The sequence below is a fragment of the Protopterus annectens genome, chromosome 14.part0 (genome assembly GCF_019279795.1).
Source record: "Protopterus annectens isolate FY-2018-M chromosome 14.part0, PAN1.0, whole genome shotgun sequence".
NCBI classification, from domain to species: domain Eukaryota; kingdom Metazoa; phylum Chordata; order Ceratodontiformes; family Protopteridae; genus Protopterus; species Protopterus annectens.
In genome coordinates this window covers 429,460,887-429,485,108 of record NC_056748.1, presented here as the reverse complement: position 1 = coordinate 429,485,108, position 24,222 = coordinate 429,460,887, and the positions used below count along the sequence as shown (strand labels likewise).

The following is a 24,222-nucleotide window of genomic DNA, read 5'->3' as shown; positions in this document are numbered from 1 at the left end:
TTGGCAGTGATGTGATAAGTAGTCTTATATATTGATACTATGATGCCTAGTAGTTCAAGGTTATCTTACTGGATTTTCCAATAGATTATGGGATTGCAGATAAATATGACTAAATCTTTGCATGTGTGTCCCTTTCCTCATCAGCGGATCTGAATGAGTGATAGTTGATGAACCTAAGTATAGAGGGAGTTGTATTATATTGGAACCAAGTCCAGGAACCAGACTCTTGTGTATGTGTTCAATGGTCAGGAATGCCTAAAGGTCGGGCATTTCTTTCCAGGCTTCTAGTGTTAAACGGTACCAAATTTACACTGGCCTGATTTGGATTTGCTAGGTTGGAAGGTCTAGCATACCCTGGGGGATAAAATGTTGTATAGGGGTAGAAAGTGTGTTTGCCAAGCTGCAGATACCCTAAGATGAAAGGTATAGGCCACCCCCTGGTGAATCAAGTGGGATAATATCCCTCCATGCGAGTATATTGAATCCTCTGTGAATGATACCACATACTGAGCCAATTGTTATTTTTTGTATTTTGGCATAATTTATGTTCACAGTGAGAAGTTGTTCAAGACTGTCTGCTTCCTAGCCACAGTCATGACAGCACACCTATGTCTCTCCATCTCCCCAGGGTATATATGATAATTCATTCCCATGTCAACATTGACTAAATTGTATGTATACTTGAGGTGAAGGGACTGAAGGTCCCTAGAGACATTACATATTCTCATAACTGAAAGAGAGCTAACAGTCACTTTATCTTTGCTCAATCTGGTGAGTGGGATATTTGTGTGGCTAACTGAAGAATCACCTATAACTAGAACATTTCCACATGCTGGTAGTATTTTGTGGGTAACTTAAGTGGTTAGAAATTCAGATGTTAGGTAGTCCAATCTCACCTTCATTTTTACATATGGGTTTGGAGCCGATCCTAGGCTCCGACTCGGCCGATTTTCAAGCTCAAAGACTTCTGGTTGGCTCGTGGCTAAGCAGGTATCCCATGGTGCACCAGTGCAATCCCCTGATTTCATTTGCCGCGTCGACGAGTTAGGATGTGCTTCTCTTGGCTCTGGCTAAGTTTTTGCATTTTTCATTATCTAGTGGGGTTTTTTTTGCATATTTACTAAATATATACATATATAGGGCTTTACCTTTATTGTCTTGTGGTCTTGTGTGACCATATTAGTAGTATCCTGTGTACCAGTAGTTAGGTGCAGTTGCGCTTTGCCTAAATCGTTAGTTTTGGTAGTTTTGCCTTTTCCTGTTATTTACTGGAAAATATACAGATAGGGTTTACCTTAATTGCCTTGTGGTCTTGTCTGACCAGTATTAGTAGTCTCCTGTGTATCAGTAGTTAGGCGCAGTTGCAATTATTGTCTAGATAGTTAGTTTAGAGATTTCGCCGTTCTTAATCAATAGGAGCTCCTATTGATTATTTTTCTGTCAAGCGATTATTGTTGACTGGTGGTCTTTAGCGGGGACCTACTAAAGTCTTAATTACTTTACAGTTGTGAATTTTACTCTTAACCTTTGTGTTGGTGTGTGTGTGTTGTGGTATTCTTGGTCTGTTTGAATTAGAAGACCCGGTTCTTCACAGGGCTAGGCCCATTTAACTTAGAGGACCTAGTCCTTGTGTTGCTACTCCACTGAATTTTTATTTGTAAATTTTTCCTGTGTGACTGAATCTGTCTGTTATTTAGTGAAACACCTATTTTTTTTTCTTACACCAGGCTAGGCCCGTTTAACTTAGAGGACCTAGTCCTCATTGTAATTCTTCTGCAGGGTTAGGCCCATTTTAGTTAGAGGACCTAGTCCTCAGTCATTCGCTTCTCTTTCTTCTCTAGTTGCTTGTGTGTTGCAATGTCTAAGGATAGCAAGGAGCACAAACCCTCTGGGTTTAAAAAATGTATGAAGTGCTCCCAGAAAATGTCTTTGACGGATGGCCACAGTAGCTGTGTCTACTGTTTGGGAGCCATCCATTTGCAAGAATCATGTTTGTTCTGTCATGCTTTCTCTCCTAGAGTGTTGCAGGAGAGAAAGAACAAACTGATACTCAGGGGTCTTTTGAAGTCAACCTTCGAAGAAGCTTTGTCTGGTTCTTCGGCTAAGTCTTCGAAGTCAGGATCTGACTCAAAATGAAAAGGTTCAAAAAGGCCTTCTCTGGCACCGGCTGGTGTTTTGGAGCCGCCTGCCAAATTAACAAAATCTGCCTCCTCGACTCCTCAGTCTTTGGAGCCGAAGGAGAGCACCGTGGTTTCAGAGTTGGTCACAGGTGCTTCGGTGCCGACTGCTGAACCCTTGCAAATAGTTGACTCTGCTTCTCGGAGCCGGTCTGTAGAGTCCCTACCAGTCTCCTTGATGGTCAAATCTCCAATGCTTGCCAGGTCGAGATCCCCAACCTTATCTTCTAGATCTTTCAGGAGACTTTCGGAAGAAGATGTGGAGAGGGTAGTACTGAGACTCCTGAAGTCGTCTGCTATGCCTAAATTTTTGTTGGCTCCGACCCAATCGGCTCTGGAGCCACTTGAACCAGTCTTGTCCTCATCCGTGATTCCTCCTCTGAGCCATGTTGGTTTTTCGGAGCCAGGGTGCTTGTTACCAATGTAGGAACCTTCGGTTCTGGCTCCCCTTGCTGTTGCATTGGAGCCGAGTTTGGCTCCGACACGCTCAACTCCATCCATCGCGTCCAGGGACCGAAGCTCTTATGTCGGCGCCGAGGAGGAGGGTTTGAATAGATCTTTGTTGATTCCAAGCCTTCCTCTCGGTGCTTCCGCCTGGGTGAGCTCGGACCCTGCATCTATCTCAGAGCCGATGGCTTGGGCTCTGGCACCATCCTTTGTCTCCTCAGAGCGGGGATAGTCTTCGAAGCCAGAGTGGTCTGCTTTTGAGGTGATGAGGAGTGTGCTGTCACAATCTACAGCCCCTGCCAGTGGTACAAGCACTCTTCCCCCCAGGCCTCCGACTTTGGTCTCAGTACCTACTCTCTCCGGAGACAGCAGAGACCCACAGCCTCAGGAGCCACCGGCTGGTGGCCCCCACTCTTCCAGGGCCTCCCTAGAAGGTCCTTTCGAGGAGCCCCCTCGGAAGAGAGTATGCAAGAGGAAGCATATTGACTCCCAGGATGAGTCTCTAACATCTGACACTGACCTCGATGAGTCGGAGGGGTCCCCTAAGTCATCCTCTGATGATGTCTCCTTTGTGGACATTCTAGAGATCCTTAAACAGAGGTGCGACTGGCCCACTGTCAACCCTTCTGATGAGGAGTCTGTGTACCTGAAGGCTTTCGGGTCTCAACCCTCTGCCTCTTGGGTGTCTCCACCTTTCGACGAGCTAATGGATCTGGTTAGTCGGAAGGTGTGGGATACTCCCGATGCTGTGGTACCAGTCCCTAGAAGACCAAATAAGTTCCTGTCTGCCCCTCCTGGAAAATAATTCTTGTCTAAGGGCGTTCCCATAGATGCCATGGTGATGGCCGCAGCCATGAAGGAGGAGTTGGCAGAGACTTCTTCCTCTGTTCATCCGCTAAACAAAGAGTCTCGACAGATGGACATATTTGGGAAGCGTGTATTTAATTCATCGTCTTTTACACTTCGATCCCTGAACTATCTTACCCATTTCACGAGATTGCAGAGGGATCTCCTCAAGGAGTTAGGAGATTCCATACAGGGTGCTTGTCCTGAGCGAGTCCCGGATAGGATCTCTGCTCAGTTGTCCACCCTAAATTCGGTAGTTAACTCCTCCATGTGGCTTATCTCTCATGCGGCTGATGGAGCGAGCAGAGCAGTGGGTTCAGGAGTTGCCCTTAGGCGCCACTCCTGGATGCGCTTGTGTAATTTTGTGGAGCCTTTTAATGCCCCATTTGATGGTTCCTCCTTGTTTGGTTCCAAGGTGAAAGAAACACTCAGTGTGAACAGGAAGGAAAGACTCTCTATGCCGTGGGAGTCCGTTTTACCTTCCCCTCTCGACCATGCCCCAAAGGTCAAAGGGGAGGTAAGATGTGGTTCAAAAAGTCCCAGAGGGTCTTTCCAGACACACACAGTGAATCCTCCTTCAGAAGCAGAGGAGGAGGAAATGGTAGATGTTGCCCTAGAGGCAGGGGCGGTCTGCAGTACCAGCAAGGCCATGGTTCCTTTCGAGGGCGGCCTTATCAGCGCTCCTGATGTGGGGCCCAACTGCATTTCTCTGGGGCCAGTCGGGGGTCGTATCTCTTTGTATTCAGAAGCCTGGCTAAATATAACTCAAGACAACTGAGTACAAAGAGTTGTTACCAAAGGCTATATCATACCCTTTTCCCTTCCACTGTTTGTTCCCAAGAAGATCCCAGATGTTCCACCCAAGCACAGGGATCAGGTAACTGTGATCAACAAGTTGCTCTCAAAAAGAGTCATCCAGCCCGTCCCAGTAGACCAGACAGGATCCGGAACTTACTCCAGGTTCTTTTTAGTCCCAAAATGAACCAGAGATTGGAGGTCAATTTTGGACCTCAGCAAATTAAACGAATCCATGAAAAAGGACAAGTTTTGGATGGTAACACTTGGATGTGCTCTCTAGATCTCCAGGACGCCTACTACTATATAAAAATGGACAAGGTGTCAAGGAGGTATCTGCACTTCCGGCTGGTAGCCAGCCATTATCAGTTTTCTGCTCTGCCCTTTGATCTCACCACAGCCCCCAGGGTGTTCACCAAATCCATGGCAGTAGTGACAGCTCACCTGAGACGTCAGGGATTCCAGGTGTTTCCGTATTTGGATGACTGGCTCCTGACCGCTCCCACCAGGCATCTACTTCTCCAAAACAGGGACACCACCATCCATCTTTGTGCTCAACTAGGGATTTCCATAAATTGGGAAAAATATGCATTACTGCCCTCGCAATCTGTGATTTTTATAGGTGCAGAGGTAGACACAGTGGATATGACAGTTCGTCTTCCCACAGAAAGAGCACAAAACCTCATCTCACAAGTTCAGTGACTTCTTTCGCTTCGGATGGTCAAAGCAAAGTGGATTCTTCATCTTCTTGGAATGATGGCCTCAACCATTCTGTTAATACCTTTAGCCAGGTTGCACATGAGAATCCTTCAATGGCTCCTGTTCTCCCAGTGGTAATTCCAATATGTACCACTGAATCACCCTATTCTGCTGACGGACTCATGCAAACAGGACCTTCATTGATGGATAGCCCCCAACAACTTGTTCAAGGGAGCTCCCTTTGTGCCTGCCCAACCCGTTCCCACTGTGACACGGATGCCTCCCAGGTCGGGGGAGGGCATTATCTTGGCAGGACTGTCCACGGCACATGGCAAGAACACAAGGCTCATCTGCATATCAATGTTCTGGAGATGAGAGCGGTGCTTCTGGCATTGCAAGCACTTCAGGACCTTCTTTCTCCAGGGACGATTGCAATACAATCGGACAACATGTCAGTTGTGTGGTATATCAACAAACAGGGCGATACCAGATCTTACCCACTCTGTCGAGAGGCCATGCGAGTTTGGGAATGGGCGATTTCTTCCCAGTGCTTTCTGGTGGCAATGCACATTATGGGTACAACTAACATAATAGCTGACAAGCTGAGCCAGGCAATCTTGCTGCCCCACGAGTGGTCTCTGAAACGGGAAATAGTGGAACAGATTTTCAGCAAATGGGGACAACCTTGTTGCAACTTTTTTGCCAGTCCAGTCAGTGCCAAGTGCAGCAGTTATTTTTCCCTAATTCCCTCTCTGGGTGAAGCACCCAGAGATGCTCTGGTCCACGATTGGCCCACGGGACTTCTCTATGCCTTCCCTCCATTCCCTCTTATCCCCAAAGTGATACAGAAAGCCAACCAACTGGGAAGCAAATTAATCCTCATTGCTCCTTACTGGCCTTGTCAGGTCTGGTTCCCCTTCCTCGAGCCTCTTCTCCTGGAAGATCCTTGGATCCTGGACCCAGTTCCAGATCTATTGACCCACATGTCGGGTTCGCTACACCCCTCTCTCCACACTCTCAAACTGACAGCTTGGCTGCTCCAATTCCATCTCTAGTCAGGCTTCATGATGTTTTGTCATCAGTGTCCCATATTCTTTTATCCTTCCATAAGCCATCAACCAGAAGGCTGTATGACAGTAAATGGAAAAGATTCTCTATTTGGGCACAGAAAATGAAAGTGGATCTTTACACCACTCCCATTCCCGTAATTCTGGAATTCCTTTCGGAGCTTTTTCAGCAGGGATCTGCCGCAGCCACCATCAAATCTGGTGAGTGGGATATTTGTGTGGCTAACTGAAGAATCACCTATAAGTAGAACATTTCCACATGCTGGTAGTATTTTGTGGGTAACTTAAGTGGTTAGAAATTTAGTTCTGGCAACTAGTGTTAGGAAAGGATATAATGGGAATTGATGTCACTATTCACTGTAATCTCTGCCAACAACACCATAATAAAACAAGTAAACCACACAGTTATTAGGTGTAATCATAAATGACCAGTTGAAATTCAACCACCATGTATCACATGTGGTTAAAAAACTAGGTACATTATACAGAGTAAAAACCTGTCTTACTGACATAGCCTGGGGGGACATATAACTGTATACATCATATATTTGCTTGAGATCAAATGAATGAAAGCATAAATTCTCAAATAATGGCCCACAAATCTATCTCTGCTCACTGATGATAGAGCCACTTCCCCCTGCCTTCTCAGCTTCGTAGCTCAAGAATCAGAAACAAGGAATAAAATCAGGAACAACTTTTAAACATTTCTCTTATATAGTTAGAATATTGATAGAATAACAAGCTTTGTATTATTTAGCATTTTCTGAATGATACAAAATCTGAAACTCACATGCCTGTCATTACTTAGTGACCACAATCTGCAACAATGTACCAGAAGCTACACATTTTACAAGGACCAGACCAAAGTGCCTCTCAGTTTCTTTGCTGGAGAATTGTGGACAAAGCCAAAAATAATGAGGAACAAAAAGGGACAGATTTTAAATATTTATGTATTCGTTTACCAGGTAAATCTAGTGAACAAAGTATTCCTTACCCGGCTTGACCTGGGAGCTCTGTCTGGTTAACTGACTTGCTCTAAGTCACAAAATATGCAGATGAAGGCAAAAGTTTTCAAACCCCGTACCTTTGACTGTAGGAAGCAGTTAACATAACTGCCAGACAATTACAAATTACTTAAAATGTTAACAGGGTAATAGGTTGTCCATGGATGTGGATCATCTAATCAATAAAAACTATGAAACTGTAATGACTGGCATTACTGACTTACAGTAATCCTCAGTGACTCACTAGAAAAAAAAGAAAGTAACAAGGGACAGGGCATAAATATGAGGGAAAATCAGTGATCTAAATTGAAGACAGATAAGAGGCAAACTATTCTAATTCACTTAAAACATTAACAGAACAGTTTTGTCATCAACATGCATTTTATAAACATTTGAACAAGAAAACTATGAAACTCTAACAATTGGCATTACTTAATGACAGCAAACTTTAATGATGTTTTCAACTGTCAGTGATTTATAAGAAAATAAGGACATGAGTGAAGGTATGGTAGTTGGGTGGCCACGGTGGTGCAGTGGTTAGCTTTGTTGCCTCACAGCAAGAGGTTCTCCGGTTCGATCCTCAGCTGGGGTGTCTTCTGTGTGGAGTCTGCATGTCCTCCCTGTGGTTGCGTGGGTTTCCTCCGGGTGCTCCCGTTTCCTCCCACATCCCAAAGACATGCTGCAGGTGGATTGGATACTCCAAATTAGCCCTAGGTGTGAGTGCATGTGTGTGCCTTCTGTGTAAGGTTGGGTGCCGGGCTGGCAACTCGACACTGTAAAACTCCACTGTCAATCATGAGTGGACAGGTGATCCACTGCGGCGACCCCTAACCGGGAAAAAGCCGAAAGAAGAAGAAGAAGTGAAGGTATGGTAGTTAGAGCAGAGATTAAACTTGGAACAAAAGGCTTGCTGAAAGCTGGAACTACAGAAATGAGAACTGTACTTAAAGGAAAATTCCCTTAAAAACTTTTTTAAAATCACTGCTCGTAGATTTAAAATCCAGTCCTTTTATTTATACAAAAAATGATGAGCACTTTCGTCTTTTTATGTGAAAGACTTCATCATTCGTATGATGAAATCTTTCACACAAAAAGAAGAAATCACTCATCATTTTATGTATAAATAAAAGGACTGGATTTTAAATCTACGAGCAGTGATTTTAAACATTTTTTAAGGGAATTTTCCTTTGAAGTCTTTCACATAAAAAGACAAAAGCGCTCATCATTTTATGTATAAATAAAAGGATGGATTTAAATCTACGAGCAGTGATTTTAAACATTTTTTAAGGGAATTTTCCTTTGAAGTCTTTCACATAAAAAGACAAAAGCGCTCATCATTTATAGTATAAATAAAAGGACTGGATTTTAAATCTACGAGCAGTGATTTTAAAAAAGTTTTAAGGGAATTTTCTTTTAAGTACAATTCTGGTGCCTGTATTTTCAGCTTTTTGAGAGTCATTTGTTCAAAGTTTGTTTCTGGTGTTTTGAATTGTGATTAGAGCAGAGATTAAGTCATTAAACTCTTAGTGTGTTGCTCCATGTAGTCAAGGGTGCAGGGTTTAATTCTTTCTACTTCAATTTGCTGTGTGACTTTGAATAAGTTGTTTAACCAGGTAGTGATCCTGTATTCCCCTTTACCTGGTTTAAAACTCAGAAAAACAAAACATAGGCCATGCTTATGAAGCTAAATGCATGTGCAGTTTGTTGGCAGAAAAAGCAGAAATGGATCATTGTCAAATGAGATCCTAAGCAGAGTAATGGACCAGACTCCCAACCCACCCAGCCATACCTATATCCCATTATTTGGCTGTCTCTCCATAGTTGTTATAAAACACTGTTGAAACCTATCAATGTGTGTGTAGTATTTTCTCTATTTTTACAATGATAGCAGGGATATGAAACTCATATTTATTGGATATGCATCTGGAAATCCATTAAGTTATAACAGACATCCAGGTATTCAGTCAAATAGCATATAGTGATGCACTAATTAGGTGCTATCTGAAGGGTACCAGAATCCAAAAGACAAGTGTGTAATGAATCCACTAGCAGCCTGAGATAGCCTACTAGGCACAAGAGCTCCTTTTCAGGGGGCAGCGCAGGAGCACTGTGGTGAAGTCACTTGGTCAGACTGTAACAAAAGAGGCCAAGGGAGTCAAATGCTACACTATGGGAGGCATCTGAGTAACAGCTTATAGTCTTATCTCATCTGCACTAATTACCAACCTGTGGTCCAACACAGTGCATTTCACATCCTTGTGCCACAAAAAAGTTAAATTAAAAATGTATTCATAGTTTAACATTATACTCAAGGACATCATGTTGTGTAGTTTATTCATAGACAAATACGTATCCTCAATAGTTGTCAAAGGCTCCCTGTTGAAATACCTGAGCACACAATGCTGACTGCTGAAACACAGAAAGAAAAAGACTGAAATGCAGGAGAAGAGTGAATATCGACATCACTCTTCTCCCTGTAAACTTGCTTTTTTGAAGGGGTCAAAACATCCTCCTTAACCCCCTCCAATCCCCTAAACTTATATATACCAACTCTGAGATCACCATACCTCAGAGAAAAGGGAATAGTTTGAGAAATGGCCATCAAAGACTTAAATTATGCAAGTCCATTTTTTTGGCCATTCACTCTCCATATTTTGGGACTCACTGAAGTGGGTTCCAACATTTTAAATGGCTACCATCAACAAAACAAGTATACCAAGGATGTTACCAAAGAACATGACTTGTATGTTGAAGCTGCTGTTTACTCAATTCCTTCTTTCGTTTTTACCATAACAACTCTAGGATGCAGGATATACACACATATGTGACCATCAATTACAGCCCCTTGTATGACCATGTATATTCAGATGTTTGCTTGTGATAAAATGAATGAGAAGTATATTTCCGCTCACCACTGTGAGAACCATGCAATGTGTCCCTTTGCACAATCCCCATGCCCTCTTAATCATCTAGTGCATGAATCGGAGATAAAAACCCAACAGTCAGGAATATATTTTAAATGTTTCTCTTGTATACTTTTGAAAGTTGCATTAGCAAACATGTTCTGAAGGATTCACATGTCTGACATTACTTAGTTTCAGTAATCCGCAACAGTTTGGTAGAAAGCCACACATTTTTCAAAGAACATATCAAAAATAATTCTCAGTTTCTTTGCTCAAGAATTCTGAGGTAACTGGGAACATATGTTTTGGGAGTGTAATGAGTTGGGAGATTTTAAAACTTCTATACAGAGTACTGTATCAGAAATATTTGGTTAACAAATGGCTGTAAGGAAATTATTCTTTTGAGCTGGTGTACAGGTTCTGAATTGCCAAGACATTATTAAATTTAATTCTGTTGGCTGCAAAAAAATAATTGCTAGAAAATGAAAATCAAAGTCTACACAAAATATATTTGAGGCCTTGAATGTTATAAACTAGATAAGAGAACTGGAAGAGGGATCTTTAAAAAAGGGAATGCTCAAATTACATAGAATTAAAGGGAATTTGTGGGAAGAATACTTGGAAAATAATGTTCAGGAGTAGGAGGAGGAGTGAGGTTTAAGGGACAGCATTAATTCAGCAATTTTTATAATGTTGGACTGCTGATAGTAGCTAAGAAATTGTGTGATGCACACTGCATTTAGATGGAAAAATGTTAAAATTATTTGTTTTCTTTTCTGTTGCTGTATTTTGCCTGTGTGTGATAATTTAAAAGAGGTGTTGGGGAAAAAAGGAATTCTGGACAAAGCCAAAAATAATTGAGAGAGAGTCCTCAAAATTGACAGTTTGTAAGTACTACTTTTTATCTCTTTGTTAACTAGGTAAACCTAATGAAGAAAGTATCCGTTTCAGAGGTGACCAAGGAGTATAGACACACCAGAGGCAAATGGAGGTCTGAAGATTCAAACCTCCCTGTACATTTGATTACAGGAAACAATTAACAGCTTACAGCCTTTAGTGCCAGATAACTCAAATTCACTTGAATGGTTAACAGAACTACCACTGGTGTTGCATGGACATTTTCTAAACAATGAGAACCATGAAACTCTAGTGACTGGTTTACAAAAAAACAAAGAAGTTAAGGAAAGTTTGGTCTGGAGGATTAAGGCTCCAAGCTCTTAATGAGCTGCTTGAAGAGTACAGAATTTAATTATTTCTAGTTGTGATTCTGAGCATGTCACTTGTCCAGAAACCCCAGTCTAACTGAGACATTACACACACTAACATGTAGTAACCACCACTTCTCCCAATCAGCTGCTTAAAATGTAGTAATGGATATCTCTGTCTCACTTAATCTCCCAACCTGAAGACATTCAAAAGGTATGAATGATAGAGTCAACCACACTTGTGTGTTGCATATGAATACACAACCTTTTGTGATGCTCAAATGTGAACATGTACTCAGCTGCAAGTGTCAGTCATTTGTTTTAGTATACCCAGTAACTACTGGGGCACTCAGAGTGGCATTCACTTTCACAGGGGGGCATGTGCCTCTGTGTACCCTCCTCTAGTGCCACTCATGACTATAGCATAGATTATCAGACAGCTGCAAATAGTGCAACTATACACAGCTACACAGGACTTGGTTCAGAAGTCCTTTTTTAGTAAAATCAAGTGTACATTTGTGCAGTATTGGGCAGGGTAGCATGAATGGATGCTAAACTATGCAACATAAATGAAAATAAACTAAGAGTAGGCACACAGCCAATATATACCCAGTAGTAACAAGCTTCCTGCAAATACATGCTTAGAACAGTGCAGCTTCCACTTCTCTCATCTAAGAAAACTGGAAAAAAAAAAATGCAAGCAACAGTTGTCTCAATATTAGCTGAAAAAGTCACTTCCCTTGTAAGTGCTTGATTCAAAAGTCTATTACAGTAGTATCAAGTGCACAGATGCAAAGTGTTGGAAACCTTAGCATCAGTGAGCACTAGGGTATACAATGCTTCTGACAATAAATCAAGCAAGAAGAGGCATAAAGTGAACAGAACACAGTACTAACCAGTCTCAGTCAAACAAATGTTTAGGACAGTGTAGTTTTTCCTTCTCTCACCAAACAGCAAAAACATTTCCAAATGAAAACTTCCTACCTGCAAACAACATACATTCAGTAGTAGCTGAAAAAGTCACTTTCCTTGTGTTAAAGTTTTGGTTCAGAAGATTTTCATTAAATTCAGGTGTAGAGACATATAGCATTAGGCAGCTCAGCTAAACAACCGCTAGACCATGCACTGCAGCTGAAAATAAAACAATAAGATTAAATTAACCATTGTTCAGCTGATACATGCTCACTGCCTTCATTCTCTTTTCCTTTATTCCACTGTCGGCTGTGAATCTTGTCAACCATCCTAATACTCTGCTTCAGTTAAAGAATCTAGAAATTAACTCCTGTGAGCTCCCATTACACTGTACATTGAAAAGATGACTTTAGCTTAATGTACTGAATTCAGCTCAACCCCAGGACATGCATACTTAATTTGAAAGTTGGTAATAACAATCCATTCTAATGATATTAGATCTTTTGACTCTCGTTATTAGATGTTACTTTCTTTTTTTTTTTTTTTTCATTGATTTTGTTTAACAGATGGAAGCATTTATGTAAATAGTGTACATAGTTTGCAGTATGGGTGTTAGTAGTTTAATTTGGGTATTATTTGTATTTTCTTGCTGTTTTTCTTTATTGTATGAAAAATTGTTAAAATAATAAAGATTTATTATTGAAAAGAAAACATGACTTTACTGTAGGTCATTCCAAGCAATAACCCTTCGGTGCCCTGCACACTGTTGCCACTGCCTTTTTAGCACTGAGCATACAGGTTCATCCCTCATCCTTGTTATAGTAATAATTATAGCATCCTAACATGCTTTATGTTCCTGTTTCCAAAGTCCATAATTGTATTTTGGTACTGAACAAAAGCAATCCTTTCTATAACTTCTGCCAACCTAATCACATTCCCCCGGGATATTGTTTCAGTATCATGTCATGTACAAACAAGCTCATATTATTTCTTTTGTGATATAGAATATAGATATTCTGAACAGAGCTGGATCAAGGTCAAATGGGACCCTAGGCAGGGTAATAAAGTGCCCCCCCCCAAGAGCAGCCCCTCCTGTGGCAACCCCCTACGCCCCTGCAGCAGCTCTCTCCCCAGCCATTCCAGTGTTCCACTATTTGCCTATTTCTCGCCAGTTACCATAAATACTGTTCAAACCTGTCGGTGTAATACTGCTTTCTTATTTACTTCTACAGTGATTACAGATGTTGAAATAAAATAGCACAAACACTAATAGCAATTTGCTAAACAAACAGTTCAGTCTTGGAATGAAAAAAGACTTAGCATGAGCAGTAAACTTCTCTGGCCTTGAAACTCACATTCATGGAAACAGCATTAAAACCCACATTCAAAGGAAATGCATGTGGCCAGTGGAGGATTAAGTTTACATTTGGGCCATTTTCAAACCATAGGCTCCTTGCACACATTTTTAGGGCCTTTTATACATGTATGTATTCTCTGATTCACCCTCCTGATTGTATAAAATTATATTCCAGCGCCACTTGTTAGAATGTGTTGTAAATCTGTAGTTTTGAGTATTCTTCCAGTAAGCAACGAAACAAAATGTATGAACCAATAATAACAAAACTACTCATTTCAGATAATTCAACCATAAAAGGCCACTCAGACATCTTTCATTACAATCCACCAATATCAGTTAATAAGTAAAATCTCTGGAGAAGTAAAAGTCATCCGAATAATTCTACATTAAAGAGATGTGTAACTAATGAAGAGGTTGCTACTGGCAAACAACTCTACACTTCAGTGTTTCATCTACAAATTCAGTGTCTGCTGCCCTTGAAGAATGAATTGCCTATGTAACATTAAAAAAAAATTGATAAGCTGATATATTGCCAAAGGGAATGACTAACAGACAAGTTCATAATTACTAGGGATCTCATACAAAGGAGGACACACTCAGGAGTTGCAGAACCCCTATCCCCCTTAAAATGCACAATATAATCAGCAATCAAAAGGCCGCTGCAGTACCAGCACTCCATCTACATGGTGTGGGAGTAGAATCCACAGCCTTCTGCACCAGAGGCAATTATGCTACTAACTAAGGTTACCATATGTCCGGGTTTCCTCAGACACGTCCTCTTTTTGGGCTCTTGTCCAGGAAAAACCCGGACAAATCGCAAAATTTTCAAAAAAAACGTCCCTCCACTTTGTTTTTTTTTTTTTTTGATTGGCTCATATACCGATATACGAGCCAATAAAAAAAAATAGAAAAACGGAGCTCTGATCAATGCAGAACTGCTTGATGTTCCGCTTTGAACAGAAGAGGGTCTGCTGTGCAAATTTTTGATTGGCTCGTATACCGGTATACGAGCCAAACCAAAAAATCAAAAAACGGAGCTCTGTTCTTTGCGGAACTGTTTGATGTTCCGCATTGAACAGAAGAGGCTCCACTGTGTGAGTTTTTGATTGGCTCATATACCGGTATATGAGCCAATTGAAAAATGGAGCTCTGTTCAATGCAGAACTGCTTGATGTTCCACACTGAACAGAAAAGGGTCTGCTGTGCAAGTTTTTGATTGGCTCGTATACGGGCATACAGGCCAATCAAAATCTTTAATGTGGAACTGCAATGTTCCGCATTAAAGACTAAAGACTTTTTTGGTCTTCACCTAGTGTGAAAGACCTTTTGTCCCAACCCAGCCAGTCAAGACTCTGGCAACCCTAAGAGAATGAAAAAATATGTGCTGGTATAATACCAGCACATATTTTTTCATCCTTTTTTTCGTATAACCCAATCTGGTAACACTACTTTCAAATTCTACTGCACAAACAGCAATTACTATTTGCTAAACAAAACAGTTAAACTGTTTGCTAAGGCTAATCCTATTCTTTTTTATAAGGATGGGAAAACCTTTAAGAAATATGGTTAAGTGTATTCTTCATCTGTCTTGGCTTTTACAGTTTTAAACTACCAAGCTCGCATGCTTGGTTTTTTTGGCTAAATTTGAAAATATAAGGAATAGCTCTCTGTACATTTTCTCATTGGGTCTGTTTCCCAAGTTACCAAACACTCTTATCGAGTGCTCTTATGATGCTGCTGATACTTTCTAGCACAGTAGCCACTAGTTCTAAGAACATTTGTTTACTTGTGCTCTCAAAATCTTCCTGAACATGTGAAGTCTGAAATTCTTAATTGTCCCTTTGAAAAAGATTTTCTTTTTGGCTTGTCCACTGCTGAAGTACTCAAAAGGCTTGATGAGTCAGGGAAAGTGATTCAAGAAGTGTCTCAATTTTTTTTCCACTACTACTCTGCCAGTTTTAAAAGGAACATTCCCTTCAATTCTGGGCCCTTTGTAAAAAAAAAAAAAAAAAAAAAAACATAAAAATGGGTCCTGAGAGTGATCTAGCTAGGGCAGACATGGCTGGCACTTTACCCTCATTCAGCAAACCAATATGCCTTGTTCCCTCCAATTTTAGACTTTTCTACTCTTTTCAATAATACCCAAGAGTTCTAAAGATCTAGAAGGACTTACCAAAGATTACAATGGTAAGCTCCCTTTTGGCCCAGGCAACATCGGTGCTCTCTTCTTTTCAATCTGGCCAAGAGCAATTACTGCAGACTGCCATATCCCATACAGAGTGGATCTACTCTCACAACACAGAGATTATTTGAAATACCACAGTCTGGAAACTTTACACTGACTGCCTGGATGATAGACTTTTGATTCCCTTTAAGCACTTATTTTCTGAGTATGCGCAGCAGGTACTAGAAGAAGCTAGAAAATCTGCAACTAGAAAGTCATATATGAGTAAATAGAAGATGTTTTCTAGTTGGTGCCATTCTTAGCATTAGGATCCCTTTAAGGCAAAGTTGTCTCTGATGCTAGGTTTTATAGGTGAGTTATTGCCCTCTTGCTTAGCAGACTCTTTCATCAAGATTAATTTGTTAGCCATCTCTGTTTGTCTGCACTTAAAATCCCCACTTCCTTCCTGTTCTCAGGTTAAACATTTTTTGAAAAGGCTCTTTCACATTCTTTCCCCTACAAAACAGTTGATCCTTCCTTAGGATCAACATTTTGTGTTTGAAAAGCTTACCATTGCTCAGTTTGAACTAGCTCATGATGCGGAATTTCTGTTCATGACATTGAAGACCATCCTCCTCATTGCTCTGACCTCTGCTCAAAGGGTATTTGGTTTGCAAGCCATTATGGTGATCCAACCCTACCTTGTCTTTCACAAGAGCAGGTGTCTTAAATAATGGATCCAGCTATCATGCCTAAAGTGGTCACAGAGTTTACTTTGAGTCAATTCATTAATCTCCTTGTGTTTTATCCAGAACCCAAGAATGATGGTGATAGGATTTTATGTATTGTGGATGTCCACAGACAGCTCAGATACTACATGAAAAGGCAAAACTATTCAGAAAGCTGAACAACTATTTGTTTTTATTGTAAAAAAAACACTAGAGGGAGCTCTTTGGTAAAGAACAGACTAGTCCGTTCTAAAGAATACTTAAACTAGGTATTAATATTACTAACACTTTTTATTCAACCTTTTTATTAAAGTTATGGATTTTATCTGACAGCTGAATACAACACAATTTTTAACATAAAGAGGTTATTAATACTATTCTGGACTTTCAAAATCACAACATAATTTGTGTTCTGCTTGCTTTTTGTGAATTATTAAGCATTTACTATGCTTCAATACGTTGTAATTTGATTTAGATAGTGATTGGTTAATTACTGTGTTGCAATTTTATTGTTAACTATATATGAGTTGCAGATAAATGCCAGCCCACATCTGATGAAGTGCGTTTCAAACAAAAATGTACTGAGAACATTTATGGTTGATTTTTGTGTTTAATAAAAGACTTGAGGAGAATTCCAGGCTGTTCGAGGCTTTATTGTTTTGCAGTAGAGGCTTCTCATTTGGTTTACAGACTTTAAAAATTCCCTACAGAGTATTATGTCAGGAATACTGAGTGAGCAAATAAGTACAACTAAGGAAATGATTTTTTTTGAGTTGGAATACAGATCTGAATTGCCTAGACATAGTAATGTCTTGTTAAGTTTAATTCTGGTGGCTGCCAAAAAAGCAATTACTTGAAAATGGAAATCAAAATGCAAACCAAATGCACTTGTAGTAGTGAATACTGTAATAGAGAAAAGAACAGGAAGTGGGGTCTTTATAAAATGGTAGGAGTAAATTACAAAGAAACAAAAATGGAAGTTGTAGGAAAAATACATGTGAACAAGGACAAGGTAAATTACTTGGACATTGAGATTTCATGGTCTTTTGTAGGTGGATTTGGGACTAGAATTTACAGAAAACCTACATTCTGTAATTCTTTCTTATTTTTTTACAAGCTGTCATCCATTCCACCCAAACAGAGGGATCGTAAAGAGTCAGTTCATTAGAATTTCTAGATTGACATCCAATGACAACGAATGTCTAAGAGAGTTTGATTTTCTTAAGAACATGTTTAAGAAACGTGGATATCCTACCGATTTATTGAACAAGCTTCATCATGAGATACTGGAAAATAAGAAAGACATCTGTGTCCCAATTATAAAATGTGGTCTTTGTGGTGGCCAGGAATTTAACAGTGGCTACACTGTGTCTCATGACACTTGTCATAATATGGTGTTACATTACACCGTTGATGTAAAAAATATCAACTGAAACGTAAAATAAGCGAAAACAAACTGTAAACGAAAAAAGAAAGAAAAGAACCTGCAGAACGGCCCAAAAAATTTATTGTAGTGTTAAGCGCTTTTCGTTTGTTGCTTTAACAAACTTCTTCAGACATTTTAAAATCACATCACGAGGCGCTTAACACTACAATAAATTTTTGGTGCCTTTCTGCGGGTTCTTTTCTTTCTTTTTTCGTTGATGTAAAAAATATAGAAGGCATTATTTGAAAGAACTAGGACATTTTTCAATGCCACAATGACACTAGGAAATTGAGCAATATACTACCTACTTTTACGTACAGAAACAAATTTAATATCAAGAATTTACTGCAGAAGCCTCTCATTACCACTATAGATGCATTTACAGACATCACCAGGAAGTCTGGTAGATGTAAACAATACCAGTTCCTTAAGACTGATTATAATTTTCAGATTTTTCAGGCAATCAATAAGGAGGGTAAAGGTGGTAGATTCAGTTGTTTATCTGAGAAAGTACCGTATTTTGCTCGTTGTGTCTTTTGCCCCTTGTTTTACATAGGCAAAATGGGCAATGCTTTAAGTAAAAGACATGCATATAGTATTCGACATGCTGATAGTAAGAGTGCTCTTGCCAAACATTCTGGGACCTGTGTTGATTTTACTGGTCTTGCCTTTTCAGTTATCGAGCAGGTGGATGCTTCAGCCTATGTGAGCGATTGGCGTAATAAACTGCTGAAAAGGGAACTGCACTGGTAGCTCATGCTGGATGCTGCACATCCACCAGGCTTGAATGAAATGTTTCATTACATAGTGAACTTAAGAAATGAGCATGCAAGTTGTAAATCTATTACTTGCTATTCTTGTATATTTTATCCTTTCACCATTCTTAGTGCTTGAGTGTGTTTCAAAGGTAGTACAGTGGTGATTATACTTGCTCCCCATGTGGGAGATCAGGGTTCAGTTCCCTGATGGTGGGTAAAGTATTGTTTGAGTTTTAGCTCATTTTTTTTTATAACTTTATGCTTACAGTTAGTGAAGGAGTATCGGTAGGTGTGTCTTTTTACATACAACAGCTACCATTGGTTGTTTTAAAGGCTGTGTGAGTGAAAAATGTTATTTATAGATCTGCATGACCTTGACTGATGGTTCTGATATCAATTCATTAAAGATGAAAGTGCTCAGTCATTCAGTGTTATGCTGAATAGTTTTTTTGACAAGTTTTACAATGGTTGCAAAATAAATGTGGAATTTTGGGGCCCTTGTGTTGTAACTGACTGCTAGATTCTGTTTTTTTTTCTTGCATTTATTGTGTATTCAGTGTTCAGGCTTTTTCTTCTGATTTTTTTTTTTTTTCTTACCTATACTTGCGCTCCCAGGGTGTGCATTTGTATGTCTAAAAAAATTATATATATAATATCTGTTACTTTTCTGTCTTCACTTGTACAAGGCTACAGTTATGCCTTGTAGGTATTATAACATATACGTATTTTCGGGGCTGTAGCCTCTGCTTCCTGAGGCAGAAAAGCTCTGAAGCTTTTGGTGCCATAACTGCTGCTTTCATATGACTCTCCTCAAGCCTTCCTATGGCTAGGGAGTGTGGAAGATACCCTAAATCTTTGAGCAGCTGGCTGGTGGTCAAATTCTAGGCAGGATGGTAATCCTTTTAGTTTTGGCTATTACAGCAGTAAAGTATTAGAATTTACTGTTATGGCAAGTTTTACTTATACAACCATACTTTCTCCTGCTTGCATGCCATATAAAACTCCTTGATGAGCCGTGGCAGGGCTAGCCACTCATTGGTGTAAAATATGGCTGTTGGTGATTCAGTTAAAGGGTTACCCAGTCTGTGTGGTTGCTGAAATATTTCTTTTTATGCTGGCCCTTATTGCTTAAACACTAAATATATATATTTGCAGGTGACATCAGTTAGTGTATACACTTGCAGGTGACATCTCTGCAATGCCTGTTAATGTCGCAGAATCCTATAACACTTACAACAGTACTTTGAACTGAATGCCTGCAACTGTTCTAGTGTTTCTTGAGGTACTGTGCTCTCGCTTTTTTTTTTAATGGCAAATTTAACTGTAAAAATCTATAAACCTTGGGACAATTTGTTGTATAATATTTTATTGCATTGCAATAATGACATCTGATAAACATTAAAAAATACTCGTAATAGTATCTGTTTTCCAGGCAGGGCTTTAAAAATGTGCAGTACTGTGGTGTATACTGTCATTCCCTGCTTAACTATACATAAATATTAATACAAGTCCCATACGTCCTGTGATATTGTTCAGAATAACAACTAGAGCAATGCATATGTTCTGTCATACTAATAATCAGTAGTGTGTGGAATGCTTATAACACCTGAATGTCCTTTCTTTAGGTTTCAAGGTCATTTTAAATTTTAATTATTAATAGGATACTAAAGAGCATGGATACCTATCCTTGGGTTCATCATCATTTTATTTTATTTATTTTTTTATTTATTTTTTTGTAATTCTTCTGTTAACTTGTGAGCCATAGCAGGGCTAGCCACTCATTGGTGTAAAATATGGCTCTAGGTGATTCAGTCATGTTAACTAATGTCGTTGGTGATAAATGAGTTGAGGACCCAGCTACTCCAACCTATGCAAGGGATCCTTGCTAACTGTGGGAGGGGTGTATGTGCCCCTATTGGCCAGTGTGTACCTGCCATAAAGCCCAGCAGCCCTGGGGCAGCAAGCTGCTGGCTGGCTGGTGTCCACTTGCCCAGCCTGAGTTATCTGGGACAGCTCTGTTGAGTGAAAGCTGGGCATAAATCACCCTACCAAACATGAAGTAAGAATTGCTATACTCATTGTAAGTTCACTGACAGGATGGAGCTTGGAAGTGGATGACATGATGGTACAGAGGAGGCTGGACATCCTGTGTATTGTATCCAAGAGACAGGGTGGAAGGGCAGTGCAGCAAAGACACTTGGCTTGGGATCCAGAGTCTACTACTCAGGAGGAGTACAGGCTAGAAATGGTGTGGGAATTGTGGTAAGAGAGAGGCTTCAGAAGGCAGTGAGGGATGTCATCAGAAATAATGATAAGACTCATGGCAGTCAGACTCCAGTGTAATGATAGGGCAGTATTCATAATCTCAGCCTATGCCCTACAGCAGGGTTGTGATGGTGAGGAAGAGTGCATTCATACAGCAGTTGCAAGATCTACACGATAAAGGACAACAGGAATTGATGTTGATAATGGGTGTCTTAAATGCACATATTGGGACAGACAGAACAGGATATGAGGACTGCCTGGGTCCACATTGGTGGGGCAACAGGAATAAAGAAAGAGAGGGCATTCTAGTCTAGACTTGTGTTCGGCAAATGGCTTGATAATAGCTAAACATGGTTCAGCAAAAGAGACCTTCATAAGATCACATACAAGAGTGGCCAACATGCAAGTCTCAGGTGGACGTCCTGCTACTAAAGAAAAGGGTACAGGAGTGGAATCATTGACTGCAAAGTCAGCCCCAGTGAAACAATCAGTCCACAGCATAAACTACTGGTTGCTACAATCAGCTGCAAGCAACAGTCAGAGAAGGCTCTAAGGTGAACAGAGACCAGGCTGAAAACCTGGAAGTTGACCTGGAGAGAAAGTACAGCCGTTAAAGGAATTACACAAGGCTCTAGCACTTCAAGAAGATGAGGAAATAGGTGGAGTTGAAGAATGGCATTGCCTCAAAAACAGCATGTGTGACTACTACAGAAAAGATGTGTGGACAAGCCAGGTATGGAAATAAGGTACATAAAGCTGGTGGCAGAATAAAGAAGTCCAGGAAGTCATCAAAAGCAAGAAAGAGAGTGCAGGAAAAAGTGGGAGATGGAAAAGACAGACCAGACTAGGAAGGAATACTGGTGGGCTAACAAAGAAGCTAAGAAAGGAGTTGCAGTAACAAAGAATAGGGCATCAGAGGCACTCTACCATCTTCTGGAATGTGACTCAGTAGGTGGCACCAAGAAACTATATCAGGTTGCAAGACAAAGACAGAAAGATAAAGAAGATAGTCAGACACCCTTCATAAGGGATGCCAGCAAAATCCAGATCACCAGCACACAGGACATTAGCTTCTGAATGAAAACCTCACAGCAGCTGTACTACCCCAGACACAGCCTACAATGAGAGAAGATGAAGAGCCCACCTTAGAAGAAGTAAGAACAGCACTTAGGAAATTGAAGTCAGGGAAGGGAGCAGGCTCAGATGAGGTCACAGCAGATATGATAATGATGCTGGGTGAAATGGGGAGAAGTGGCTCCTTAGGGTACTCATAGCAGTGTGAAGAGAAAGGCGTATCCCAGATGACTGGAGAATAAGCATACTCATGCCAGTGTATAAGAACAAAGGGGACATCCATAACTATGGGCAGCGCAGTGGTATCAAACTCCTGTCACATTGCATGAAGGTTCTGGAGAGGGTGATTGATAAACTGATATTCAGAGTAGTAGAAATCAAGATGGGAAACAAGCAGATCAGATTCAGATCAGGATGCAGCACAACTGACCTTAAGTTTGCAGTGAGACAGATAGGTGAGAAGAAGCTAGAGATGAAGAAAGAGTCCATCTGGGCATTCCTAGACTTGGAGAAAGTATATGACAAAGTCCCAAGAAAGATGATTTGGGCAGTACTGCAAGCTATGTACAAAAACCCAATGACTCAAGTACAAACAGTGTTCAGTCTTACCAGTGGGAGAGTGGGTGTGCACCAAGGTTCAACTGTGAGCCCACTGCTGTTCATACTGGTGATGGACTACATTAGCAAACAGGTTGGAGGGGACAGATCAACAAAGCTGCTGTATGCAGACAATGTGGCATTACAGGCAAACTCTGAGCAAGAACTTCAGTAAAGGATAGGGGAACAGAATGCAAAACTGAAGGCAAGTGGGATGAAACTGAGTACAGATAAGACAGTGGTAATGGCAGCAAACTGGAGAAATCAGAAGAAGCTGATAACTGAGGTAGATGGGAAGATAGTGAAACAGGTTAACAGCTTTAAGTATCTGGGAGGGGTGGTTGACGAGAAGGGAAGTCTGAATGAAGAGGTCAAAGCTAGACTCAGAGGTGCTGCAGCAAACTGGCATAGGGTGTAAGATGTAGTGTATGACAGAAGAATGCCAAAGAAGCTGAAAAGTAAGGTGTACAAAACAGTGGTGTGACCAGTACTATTGTATGGTACAGAAACCTGGGCAGTAAAGGCAGAGCAGATGAGAAAGCTAGAAGTGATGGAAATGAAGTGCCTGAGAAGGGTAGTTGGAAGTACACTGTGGGACATATGAAGAAACGAGGATGTAAGAGCAGCAGAAGCCAAAGTAGCTCCAATTGCAGAAAAGATCAAAGAGAACAGATTATGATTATTTGGGCACATTTGCGGAAAAGCAGAAGACAGTCTGGTGAAGATGATTTGGGACATACAGAAAAAGGTAAGAGGACTGTCATGGGACCTCTCCTGTTTGTATCTACTTCTCTGAACTACTTCTCTGAACTACAGGCTAACACAGAAGGCGTCTGGCTAACGAAGTTCGCAGATGACTGCAAACTAGGAGCCATAGTCAAGTCCCCAAATGATGTGGACATCCTACAGAAGGGCCTTGCTGAGACAGATGCCTGGTGTCAGAGCCATGGCTTCAAGCTCAATGCCAAAAAGTGCAGTATCATCCCCTTTGGTAAAAACTCTGTACCCATGAACTACCACATAGGCAGCAATCTACTTAACACCGAATGTGTGATAAGAGACCTTGGGACCCAAGTGGACAGTAGTCTCTCCTTTGATAGTCACATCACCACAGTAGTCAGGAAGTCCTTCTACGTGGCACACCTCATCATAAAAGGGTTATCATCCAGGAAAAAAGAGGTCATTGTTCCCCTCTACTCGATACTCATTAGACCCATTATAGAGTGCAACTCCCCTTTTGGAATGTACCTCACAAGACATCTGCAGCAGCTGGAAAGGCCACAGAAGTACCTCACAAAGAGGATTACTGGCGTCAAACAAATGTCCTACACTGACTGTCTCAAAAAACTCTGGCTTTACTCCATAGCATATCACCTACTCCGAGGTGATCTCTGCCTAACATATAAAGCTATGTCAAACCCAGAGCTGTTGGACATGCTACACCTAAAGAAATCCCAATCCCTATGAGCTACACACTCTAGGGTCCTAAACCTTGTCACCACAATAAACAGGACATGCTGGAGGGATAGATTCCTGTCCCAGAGACTTCCCATTCTCTGGAACAGGCTACCCATCTATGTCAAGCAAAGTTCTTCATTGGCACTCTTCAAGAAAAATCTTGATGAGTGGATGGGAAGTAGGAAATACACCCCGAGGATCACTTCTGTGTCTCTGCTCAACAGTGGCACAGAAAAATAACTTTCTTGGGTGCCGTAAGCCAGGGAACCTTGTTGGATAGGCTTACGTAGGCCCTTGGACCAATAGCCTAGTACCTACCTATGAAATGAGGGCATCCAGC

At 40.8% G+C, this 24,222-nt stretch overlaps 1 protein-coding gene across 1 annotated transcript in view; it reads left to right on the top strand.

Moving 5' to 3' along the window:
* LOC122788668 (neurotrypsin-like) overlaps positions 1-24,222 on the top strand; it is a 557,316-nt gene that overhangs the window by 467,477 nt on the left and 65,617 nt on the right. The gene's annotated exons all lie outside the window — the stretch shown is intronic.